The following is a 12,100-nucleotide window of genomic DNA, read 5'->3' on the forward strand; positions in this document are numbered from 1 at the left end:
TGTGACGCCCCCTCCCAAGATCCACAAACGCAGGCACTCACCAACCCAACAGCCATCCACCTCACGACAGCCTCCAGCTCATGCACCTTCACCCAAAGTCACCAAACATACATCTCCTACAACCACCACCTCTTCCTCCATTCCCAAACCCCCTCCAGCTACTCATTCCAGTGTGTTAAAAAAACTTTTCCTGTCCACCCTTGACCTCTTTCCCACACCTCCCCCACCCCGTCCGTCTCCTAGGTCCCGAACTAGCACCTCAGCCACAACATCTCCAGGACCAGTGGTGCCTGTAGTCACTTGAATCTGGAGTGCACCGGCCACCAGGGCAGCCAATGTGGCACAGAGCCACAGCACAGACAGTCCCCCACCTGTGAAGCCCAGCTGCCCAGGACAGGACTGCCAGCACTAGCCCACCTGCCCAGGAGGGGCCCGCCAGCACCAGCCCAGCTGCCCAGGAGGCCACCGCCAGCACCAGCCCAGCTGCCCAGGAGGCCACCGCCAGCACCAGCCCACCTGCCCAGGAGGGGCCCGCCAGCACCAGCCCGCCTGCCCAGGAGGTGACCGCCAGCACCAGCCCACCTGCCCGCGAGGCCACCGCCAGCACCAGCCCAGCTGGGCTGTGAATGACTGCCAGCAAAAGCCCCGCTGGGACATGAAGGACCGCGAGCACAAGCCCTGCTGGGCCATGAAGGATCACCAGCAGCTGAGGCCCTGCAATGGAGACCGCCATCTCAAGCACCGCTGAACAGGGCACCGCCAACTCAAGCACCCCTGAACAGGGCACCGCCGTCTCAAGCACCGCTGAACAAGGCACTGCCAACTCAAGCACCGCTGAACAGGGCACTGCCGTCTCAAGCACCGCTGAACAGGGCACCGCCAACTCAAGCACTGCTGAACAGGGCACCGCCAACTCAAGCACCGCTGAACAGGGCACCGCAGTCTCAAGCACCGCTGAACAGGGCACCGCCAACTCAAGCACCGCTGAACAGGGCACCACCGTCTCAAGCACCGCTGGCTCATGAGCGGCAAGGGCTCTGAAACAACTGAGTCCGTCACGGGGTGAATGATGCACTCTGGGCACCATGCCCCCTCCAGAACCAGTGGAGAAAAGCATCCACTACCTCTGTCCTTAGCAGGATGAAGCACTCTGGGCACCATGCCCCCTCCAGAACCAGTAGAGAAAAGCATCCACTACCCCAATCCTTGGCAGGATGAAGCACTCTGGGCACCATGCCCCCTCCAGAACCAGTGGAGACTGTCATCCACTATCTCTGTCCTTAGCAGGATGAAGCACTCTGGGCACCATGCCCCCACCAGAACCAGTAGAGGAAAGCATCCACTACCTCTGTCCTTAGCAGGATGAAGCACTCTGGGCACCATGCCCCCTCCAGAACCAGTGGAGACTGTTATCCACTTGTGAGACTGTGGCTTTGCACTCCCCAGGATATGGCAGTGGGCAACCCACCCACTGTAGAGACTTGAGAGACTGTGGCTTTACACTCCCAAGGATTGAATAGTGGGCAGCCCACCCACTGTAGTGACTTGAGAGACTGTGGCTTTGCACTCCCCAGGATATGCAGTGGGCAACCCACCCACTGTATAGACTTGAGAGACTGTGGCTTTGCACTCCCCAGGATTGAACAGTGGACAACTCACCCACTGTAGTGACTTGAGAGACTGTGGCTTTGCACTCCCCAGGATATGGCAGTGGGCAACCCACCCACTGTATAGACTTGAGAGACTGTGGCTTTGCACTCCCCAGGATGAAGCAGTGGGCAACCCACCCACTGTAGTGACTTGAGAGACTGTGGCTTTGCACTCCCCAGGATATGGCAGTGGGCAACCCACCCACTGTATAGACTTGAGAGACTGTGGCTTTGCACTCCCCAGGATGAAGCAGTGGTCAACCCACCCACTGTATAGACTTGAGAAACTGTGGCTTTGCACTCCCCTGGATTGAACAATGGGCAACCCACCCACTGTATAGACTTGAGAGACTGTGGCTTTGCACTCCCCAGGATGGAACAGTGGGCATGTGGCCCCCTTATGGATTTGACGTTGTGCACTCATCCGGCTGAGGTGCCCCCCCTTTCCCTTCCCCTGAGGTCCCTGTTTAGTTGCTGTCTGATGCCCCTGCTGTGTTCTCTCCATCATGGTCGGGGATCTTGAGTGGGTCTCACCCATACCGTGTGGTCCCAGTGTTCCACGGACTTTCTTCGAGCACTACCTGGACTACTATGCTTGGTATTTATTATGTACATGGTGTATATATATATTTCTGCCTACTTGCTTTTAATATATTACAATGGTTACACTAATTTTCTATTGTCTTTGCATTCTTCCAGGGGGCTTGGGGGGTGTAACTTTGATGTATTGATATGTATTCGTGTGTGTGTTGTAGTGGGTGAGGGTGGGGGTGTTGAGTGTGTGTGTGTCCCTGTTTTTTGCCTCCCCTGTGTCATAGGTGCAGTACCCACAGTGGTCTTCGCAGCCGGCATTCATGCTCCTGGTAGAGGAGCAGGAAGACTGTTGCTGGTAGAATTTGGAGTTCCGGGTCCATGGCGTCCTCATGGTGGGGGGTAGAGGGGACCGTTTTCACTTCGGGATTCCTGTTTCCGCTGTGTTTTTATCTGCAGTGAATCCGCCCCGGAAAAGGTGGCAGATTGGCCTGTCATAATAGTGTGGGCGGTACATTGTCTCCCACCTGTCTGTTGGCGGTGACCGCCGCGCTGTTTGTTTGTACCGCCGTGGCGGTCTGATTGTTAAAGTGGCTGTCTTTGTTGGCGGTTTCCGCCACAGTCGTAATTGCTAATTTTTTACCGCCGGCCTGTTGGCGGTCTTACCGCCTCTTTAACATCGACCGCCAGGGTTGTAATGACCACCTATATGTCCTACCTTAACCGTACACTGCACCCTGCCCTTAGGGCTACCTAGGGCCTACCTTAGGGGTGCCTTGCGGGTAAGAAAAGGGAAGGTTTAGGCCTGGCAAGTGGGTACACTTGCCAAGTCGAGTTTACAGTTAAAACTGCACACATAGACACTGCAGTGGCAGGTCGGAGACATGATTACAGAGCTACTTATGTGGGTGGCACAACTAGTGCTGCAAGCCCACTAGTAGCATTTGATTTACAGGTCCTGGGCACCTCTAATGCACTGTACTAGGGACTTACTAGTAAATCAAATATGGCAATCATGGATAAACCAATTACATACACAGTTTGTGAAGGAGCGCTTGCACTTTAGCACTCGTTAGCAGTGCTAACGTGCCCAGAGTAACAAAAACAGCAAAACCAGAGTCCAGCACACATCAACAACCTGGGAAACAGAGGCAAAAAGTTAAGGGAGACCACGCCAAGGATGAAAAGTCTAACACGTGTCCCCCCCAGCTGAAAGTGGGAGCAACTACCCAACCTCATGGGAGTTCTCATCACTAAGGCGGAAGAACCTGGACAGACCATCAGCATTGGCGTGTTCTGTACCAGGACGGTGTTCCACAGTAAAGTCCATCCCCTGTAGGGAAATGGACTACCTCAACAGTTTTGGATTCTAATCATCTGAGGGGCCTGTGGTTGGTCTGAACTCGGAAGTGAGTCCCAAACAAGTAGGGTCTTACCTTCTTCATTGCCCAGACCACAGCAAACGCTTCACGTTCTATGGCACTCCACCTAAGTTCCCTGGGAAGTAACATCCTGCTAATGAAGGCTACGGTTTGATCTAGGCCCTCTTCATTAAGCTGTGAGAGTACTGCTCCAATACCATGCTCTGAGGCATCTGTTTGCACAACAAACTCCTTGGAGTAGTCAGGTGCCTTCAGCACAGGTGCTGTGCACATGGCAGCCTTCAGGGCATGAAAAGCGTTCTGGCAAGCCTCTGTCCAGATCACTTTCCTGGGTTTCTTCTTCGAAGTCAACTCAGTCAAGGGGGTAACAATGGTACCATAACCCTTGACAAACCTCATGTAGCATCCTGTGAGACCTAAGAAGGCTCTCACTTCAGTCTGGGTCTTGGGAGGCTCCCAAGCCAGAGTTGTGTCAATCTTAGCCTGTAGAGGTGCCACCTGGCCACTCCCCACTAGGTGTCCTAAGTACACCACAGAACCCTGCCCTATTTAGCACTTGCTCGCCTTAATAGTGAGGCCTGCCTTCTGCAGGAACTCTAACACTCTCCAAATGTGTTGCAGGTGTTCCTCCTATGTGGAACTGAAAACAGCAATGTCATCCAGGTAGGCGGCACTGAACTCATCCATCCCAACCAACACCTGGTTGACCAACCTCTGAAAGGTGGCAGGGGCATTCTTCATCCCAAATGACATCACTTTAAATTGAAAGTGTCCATCTGGGGTAGAGAATGCTGACCTCTCCTTGGCCTCCTCAGTTAAGGCAATCTGCTAGTACCCAGATGTAAAGTCAAACGTATTGAGGTACTTGGCAGCTCCTAACCGGTCAATGAGCTCATCAGCTCGGGGGATCGGGTGTGCGTCAGTCTTGCTAACTGTATTGAGCCCCGGTAGTCCACACAGAACCTGAGTTCTGGAGTGGCACCAGGTGCAGCAGCCTTTGGGACCAATGCCACTGGGCTGGCCCAAGGACTGCTGGAGTGCTCAATAACCCCTAGGGTAAGCATTTTGGATACTTCATCCTTAAGGCACGCCCTGACCCTGTCAGTCACCCTGTAAACTTTTTGTTTAATAGGTGTACTGTCCCCAGTGTCCACATCATGTGTGCACAAGTGTGTGACTCCTGGGATCTGGACAACAGTGAGGCAAACTATCCCAACAAGTGGCGACAGTCACCTTGCTGCCCCTCAGTCAGGGAGGGGGAGAGGATCACTCCCTCCACTGACCCATCTTTTTCTCCTGCAGACAGGAGGTCAGGAAGAGGCTCACTCTCCTTCTCCACCCCATCATATGTCGCAAGAAGCATGGACAGTTCAGTCTGCTCAAAGTAAGGTTTGAGGCGGTTGACATGCAGGACCCTTAAAGGGTTCCTTGGAGACTGCAAGTCCACCAGGTAGGTGACTTCGCTATTGCGCTCCACCAACTCAAATGGCCCAGTCCACTTATCCTGGAGCGCCCTAGGCTCCGCTGGCGCCATCACCCAAACTTTCTGTCCCCATCTGTAAAATATATTTTTTTTAAATAAAAAGCCCTGGTGCCAGGTTGTTTCTGCCCCATTGGCCTAATTAAATTAGGCCAGTCTTCCCCCAAGGGGGGCACAAATGGCCTAAAATAAATTTGTCCCGCCAGGGGAGCAACCCTTTCCTTAGAGGTTGCACCCCTTGCGTGAAATTGGCACAAAAAAAAATCCTTGGTGTCTAGTGGTTTCTGCCCCCCTTGGGGGCAAATTGTCCTAAGAAAATGAGCCCACTCTGCCCCCAAGGTGAGCAGAAATGGTCTAATTTAAAAAAATGACTGGTGTCTAGAGATGTCTGCCCCCCCCCCGGGGGCAGATTGGCCTAATTACAATAGGCTGATCTGCCCCCGGGGGGGCAGTAAAGGCCTTAAACAATGCCCCCCAGGGGAGCGACCCTTGCCAAAGGTTCCGCACCCCTTCATTGTTTGCTTTATGTAAACACAAATCCCTGGTGTCTAGTGGGAATTTCTGCAGCCCTTGCAGAAATGCTCAGAGAGACATCAAAGAAAAGGAAAGGCCTTTCCATTCCTTTGATGCCTCTCTGCCATCCCCCGCCCCCGATAGGAAGAGAAATGCAGCCTTGGATGGGGTCAGAACGTGATTGCGCACTGATGTCATCAAACATCACTGGGGGGAGGGGTTGAGGGGTCGGGGTGGAAGGAAAGCAATTCTCCTTCCATCTCTGCCGCCAGGCTCAGTGTTCACTCTATGAGCCAGTCCCAGGAAGTAACGGTTACATCCTTGGCACTTAAGTGCTGCAACCAAGGACGTGACCATTATATCCTTGGCGGGGAAGAGATTAAAAAAGGCTTCAGAACCATGTTCTTCTTCAGTTATTTTAACATGACATAAATGTAATCACAGACACCCTCCAGCACTACACTAGCAGGTGTCCCATGCATGATTGATTAACTGATGTCATAGTCAGTGTGCGCTAATGGATAGTCTATAGTTTTATTAAATTGAGCACATCAAAAACAGAATTTGTAATCACAAAAACATGACAAATGGAACGTAGCTTACTGGCTCACAGGAATGCAGTGTCTCCCTCCTTCTGTTAAAGCAATTTGGGATTGCGGTATTCACCTAGGATTGGACCTTTCTGTGTGATGCAGATATCCAAACTTGCTAGTTCCTGCGCAATACCTCATCTAAATTGCATCAGAACACCACACCCTTGCAGTTGCAGCCTTAGTGCACCCGTGTTTTGACTATGGAATTGCCAAGTGCTGTTTCGTCTTGGCCTTCCGCCAGTAATATGGCACAAGCCACCAAGCAAAGGCAAGATTCACATGCAAATTATGCAGAACTGCTGAGTCTATCAGAGATGAGTCCATGCTTACACAATCAAAAAATCATCCAGGCAGCTACGTTCTGAATACATTGGAAACTAGCCAGATGTTTGGTGGCAGTACCCACAAAGGTGGCAGCAGTAAGTGTGAGAATGGACAAACACATTGAATATTCAGCCTTCATGCTGCATTTTTACAAAAGGGAAACCATGGTGAGCAGTGCAAAATTGGTAAAAGAAGTTCTTTGGCAATCAGTAACACATAGACGTCTAAGACAGCTGAGCACAAGCCAAGCCTCCTACCCTCTCACCACCAACAGAGGATTGGGTCACGTTTCAATAAACCTATTCACATTTCACATGTTTTGCTTAACCTGGCATTGCATAAGATTGTTTGCTTTCTACAGGATGTTGTGTTTTTGTAATGTTTTCATGAGCTTATTACTCTTGTATGGTGCACACTGTGGACTGTCACCTCTACATGTCTGTGTGATTTATGGTTGTGGGTAGTTGTCAGTAGTGGACCAAGACTGACACCTCTAGAGTTAACACTGAAAGGTAGTGAACGTTTCTCACAGTGCCTGTCAATGGGTCATAAAGTTGTTCTGAATACATGTTCATACCATTGTTGTCCTCTCAGCATAGCGCCCATTACAGTAGCCACATATGCCAATTTTAATTGTGATTGTATGCAAACGTATGTGAAGGAAATACACTGCTGTTGAAATACTGACAAAGTAAAGCAAATTCTGTGCTTACAGAAGTGTGTGCGGGTGATAATTAAGTGAAGGAGCTGCTAGGAAGTGTATGAAGGATCAAACTTGAAACAATGAAAAGCTTTTCTTGCCCTGCCAGAATTCAGAAGTCTTAATTACAGATCGTGACATATCTTTTCGACACTTACAACTTCAAATTTATTATATACAGATCTCTGCATATTTTTATTGGCCTTTAGGACCAGGCAGCAGCTAATTTGTAGGCATTTCATGCACTCCCTTACCCTTCACTTTCATTGTGATCTCAGGGGGGAGCTTTCATGGTGCCTCTCACGGGAACGTGCAAGTAACCTTTCATAAACTTTTTCTCTTTATTGCAAGGGAAAAAGCCACTTGATTATTAGACAGAGGACTGCTATTTGAACAGCAGGATGATCAGAAGTGAAATCCAATCTGCTTAAGGTGGGTGTTTTTTGAGTGATGGCTGAAGTGGCAGTGCTGAAGTCTTCCCTCACTAAACTTTGAAAAAGTAACTTGCATAGCCTCAATAGAGGTATGTGCATAAACATACTGCAGCAGTTTTGGGCGCACCCAGCAAAAGCCAGAATCAACTGTAATTACTGTTTATCCATGTGCCGTGGAACTATTTTTTTATCCATATTTTATTTTACACATAAGATATATTTATTAAGACTTTTTTTAACTGCATTTTAAAAACCTACTCTACCTCATGCAGCTGTACATTTGCAGACATGTGCCATTCACTAATGCACAGTTTTGGCATTTTGCATCTTAAATAAAGCACACATCAGACATGGATAGTTGTCTGCTGCCAGTAAGACAGTAGGGTTCTCAAGCAAAAGGGCGAAACAGAAACAGAAGAAGAGAAAAAAAGCTATGCAAATAGGGAAGTGTGATGCCTCCTATTTGGACTTTGGTTTCACCTGCATCATTGTTAATGGAGACATTAGGCCACAGTGTGTGGTTTTTGGTATGACCTTAGCTAATGACAGCTTGAAACCAACAAAACGAAGGCGTCACTTGAAAAAAACGCATGGGTCTACAGCAGGAAAGAATAGAGAGCTCTTTTGCCAAGACGTTGCAAGAGATGACTTAACCGAAGGAAACAGGGAAAAATGTGACATCCACCACAGCAAATGTGTTGAAAGCATCAGACCCAGTTTCATACCATATTGCCAAAAACAAAAAGCCATTTACAGATGGGGAAAAGGCGATTCTCCTACCTATTCTTGATGTGGCTACAGCAATGCTTGGTGAAAAAGCAGTAGAGTAATTCCAAATTATTCCTACCTCAGACACAACAGTTTGCTGCCCCATACCTGACATGTCAGAAGATATCCACGGAAAGCTCATAGCCTGGTTGCAATTGAGTTGGTTTGCTTTGTTGGATGAAGCAACCGACTTGTCAAAGGAAGCACATTTAATTGCTTATGTTTGATACTGTTATGAAACAGTCATATTGGAAGACTTTTGATTCCGCAAGCCAATCAAGAGATGAGCAACAGCCACTGACTTGTTTGACATTATCAGCAACTTCCTAGATCTTTATTGCTTAAGATGGGAAAACTGTGTTGGAATCTGCACAGATAGTGCTCCTTCCATGTGTGGTGCTATGGCTGGCTTAAAATCTAAAGTGTTGACAGTGGCTCCACATTTTCTGTGGACTCATTGTATGATACACAGTGAAGCCCTTGCTGTCTGAAACACGGGATGGTGAACTTCATGATTTATTGAATTCTGCTGTTACAATAGTTAATTTCATAAAGACCCACCCAACAAGAGCTCGCCTATTTGCAATTTTATGTGCAGAAATGGAAGCTGAACATCATTGCTTGCTGCTTCACATAGAAATCCGATGTTTATCCTGGGGGAAAAGTACTGAATCGCATTTTTGAATTAAAGAATGAAGTGCAGCAATTTCTTCTGGATTTGGATCCCCACAAAGCAGAGCAACTGTGTAATCCCCACTTGCAAAGAACTTAAATAATTTATTTTCCCATGCATAAATAAATATCTGCTCTCAAGAAGAAGCTGGAGCTATGGAGAAGAATAATTAAAGCTGGGCTGTTTGATGTATTCCCATGTTTACAAGATGCTCTTGAGGAAACAGTATACAAACCTCCAAATGTTAACAAAATAATCACCTGACATCTCTCAGGGAGAGTTTTCACAAGTATTTTCCTGAGGAAAACAATCATATCAATGACTGGGTTTTTCAACCCTTTCTGGCAGATGAGGGTATCCATTTCCCGGTTCGCATGCAGGAAGAACTAATTGATCTCCAGAGTGATTACACACTGTAGATGCAATTTAGCAAACTGTCCTTTGGTAGAGTTGTGGCTAAAAACGACTGCAGAACATTCAGCTTTGAATGAAACTGCTATCAAAACTCTTGTGCCTTTCATAACGTAATATTTATGCAAGATTGGGTTCTCAGCACTTGCGGTAGTGAAGACTAGGTACCGCTCAAGATTGGAAAGGGAACACAATCTCAGGATGGCAATAGCAAAACTCCATCCACAAATTGACCATCTCCATGGTGAAAAACAGGCACACCTGTCACATTAGTTTTGAAAGTGTTATGTTAAATTATGTGTCCTATGTGAAAAATAAAGCACCATTGTAAATTGCTAAGTACTAAAACCTTCTTGGAGGCTTTTCATTTGAACTGTTTAATAAGCATCTATCACCTAACCATACGGGCTCCCAAGCCTTCAGCTTACTAAACACTCTTAATTTGTATAATATTATTTGCCATATACGATCTGGGCTCTGTGGGTGTGGATGGTTGTCGATGTTGCAGAGTACTAACTTCCAGACATTTTTGTCAGGTGGTGGGGGGATCGATGCCTAGAAAAGTTTAGAAGGGGGGATGCTCAGCCTAAAAAAGTTGGAAGACCTATGCTCTAGAAATACCATTTAATATCTAAGGTTCCACATCAAAATAAGTATAAGCAAACCCACAACACATCCCACTTCTTTGCCAATAACAGTTTATGATATCTAGCAACGCATAGGAGTAGAACAATAAAAAAACACATTAAACAAAATTAAATATAATACCATAATATAGATAAACATTTATACTTATTTAAATGAAAACATTTAGGAATATCAGAAAATGCAATACATAAATCAGCTTGTGACGTAATCTTTCAACCACACAGGAGGTCTTCTTACTTTTTTACCATTCTATATTTTTTATCATTGTCTTCATCTCAGTCCTTTTCCAATCTTTCACCTGGCCCTTATCACCATCCACATCCAACCCAAGATGCATCTCTTCCTCTGAACTGGTGTTCAGTCAAAATACTAATCTTTTCCCTCTCCGGTCAAAACATCAGTACAACTCTGCTCCATCTCTTCCCCACCATGGTAGGTGTTAGATTATCACCATTCACTAGACAATCATCAGCCATATCATCAAAGGTAGATACCTCAAAATAAGTCTGTTTTTTTGCGCTGAATATCATTTGAACCCAAGGTCACTCTATTGAGATTCCAAACCATGACATTGCTCAAACTGACTGTATTCCATAAGAGTTCTAGTACTTCCTCAGGTTCAAAAAATCTATCTTCACCCTTAGCAACAAATCCTGTTTTTTTTATTTGTTCCCAGTCACCAACTTCTATAGCCATATCCTTGCTACCCTTCTGTGTATCAAAGTATGATTTGTTTTTTTATGATTCTCATTTACTTCACTTCTGACACTTTCAACAGACAATCTTTCCAGTATAGTATAACTAACCGGGACAATATTTCATTCTTGGATTTTTGCCTTCTATCACCACGAAAGGAGACACACCAGTTCTTTCATTTCACAGAACTCTATAAGCCTAAATTGTTTCTTTTCCCTCTCCAATCAAAACATCAGTACAACTCTGCTCCATCTCTTCCCCACCATGGGTAGGTGTAAGAATATCACCATTCACTAGACAATCCTCAGCCATATCATCAAATGTAGATACCTCAGAATCCACCTGTTTTTTGCGCTGAATATCATTTGAACCCAAGGTCACTCTATTGAGATTCCAAACCATGCCATTGCTCAAACTGGCTGCATTCCATAAGAGTTCTAGTACTTCTTCAGGTTAAAACAATCTACTTTCATCCTTAGCAACAAATTCTGCTTTTTTATTTGTTCCCAGTCACCAATGTCTATAGCCATATCCTTGTTACCCTTCTTTGTATCAAAGTATGATTTGATTTTTTATGATTCTCACTTACTTCATTTCTGACACTTTCAACAGACAATCTTTCCACTATGGAATAACTAACCAGGACAATATTTCGTTCTTGGATTTTTGCCTTCTATCACCACGAAAGGAGACACACCAGTTCTTTTATTGCACAGGCCTCTATAAGCCTAAACTGTTTTATCCAGTTGTGTCACCAACTAAATTTTACTACAAATAGCCAATTGTCTTGCATTTTTCTTCACTCGGCTAAAGCTCTCAAACATGCGATTACCGATGGGATTATACATAGAAGTTGTTTTGTACTTCAACCCAATTCTATCAAAATATTGTTTAGCTTTAAAAGAAACAAACTGTATTCCATTGTCACTCAAAATAATCACAGGAATTCCCCCAAACACAAAACATGTGATCTGAAATTCCCAAAACAGAATCAGTATCACCTCTCTCAACAATTTTTAATACTGCACCACCAAGAAATCTTCTTTATTACGGATATTGTTCATGCAATGCCAAATGTCCCTCATGTCCTAAATTAATTATCATATTCCTCACAGTATGAGAAGGAATTGCTCTGTCACCCCCTCAACACAGTACCATTGTCTAAGGCCAATTCAGATCTAGCTTTGTAAAGGGCTAATAAGTTCATTCATACATTCTTTTTTGGCCATCTACCACACACATATGTCATAATGTTTTATCCCTACTTATTTCTACCTTCAATTCTTCCCCTTTGATGG

This window comes from Pleurodeles waltl, chromosome 4_1, assembly GCF_031143425.1.
Source record: "Pleurodeles waltl isolate 20211129_DDA chromosome 4_1, aPleWal1.hap1.20221129, whole genome shotgun sequence".
In the NCBI taxonomy this organism is placed as follows: domain Eukaryota; kingdom Metazoa; phylum Chordata; class Amphibia; order Caudata; family Salamandridae; genus Pleurodeles; species Pleurodeles waltl.